A 561-nucleotide genomic window follows, 5' to 3' on the forward strand; every position below is an offset into this window, starting at 1 on the left:
GGGGTCAAACGCGCGGCTTGGAAGCCAGTGGCCACGCGGACCCGGGGTGCAGCGGCGGGCGCGGGGAGACCCGTCAGAGCGGCCGGCGGACCTGCCCGTGCACAGGCCCCAGACCCGTCCAGGCGCGCTGCTGTGCCAGGGCCTCTGCTGCCCCTTGGGCCCTAGCCGCAGCCCCAGCACCCGCAGGGATTGCCTCTCGGCAGTAGTGGGTCTGCCGCCCCTCAAAGCCCAGGCCCCCTGGCTGCCCTGCTCCCCCCAGCGTCGCGCACCCCACTGCCTGCAGGGCTGGGCCGCAGAGCAAGCAGGTGCCCAGGCCCCACACCTGGTCGGCTGTTGGTGGGCGTGCAGAGCTGGGCCCCGGGCTCGGCTGCCTTTCTGGGGTCTGCGGGCAGCGATTTCCCGACCGCTGAGGACGGCAGGTGCGGGAGGCCCGGGCACAAGAGCTCTCGGGGTCGCTGATGTGGCACCTGGGGCTTCCAGGGCCTGCAGGGCCGGGGGGCGGCGGGCGGGGGGCGGGCCACGGCCATGCACACGGAGGGGCCGCAGAGCCTCCCAAAGGCG

This window comes from Condylura cristata, unplaced genomic scaffold (assembly GCF_000260355.1).
Source record: "Condylura cristata isolate star-nosed mole 26May11 unplaced genomic scaffold, ConCri1.0 scaffold00322, whole genome shotgun sequence".
Taxonomy (NCBI): domain Eukaryota; kingdom Metazoa; phylum Chordata; class Mammalia; order Eulipotyphla; family Talpidae; genus Condylura; species Condylura cristata.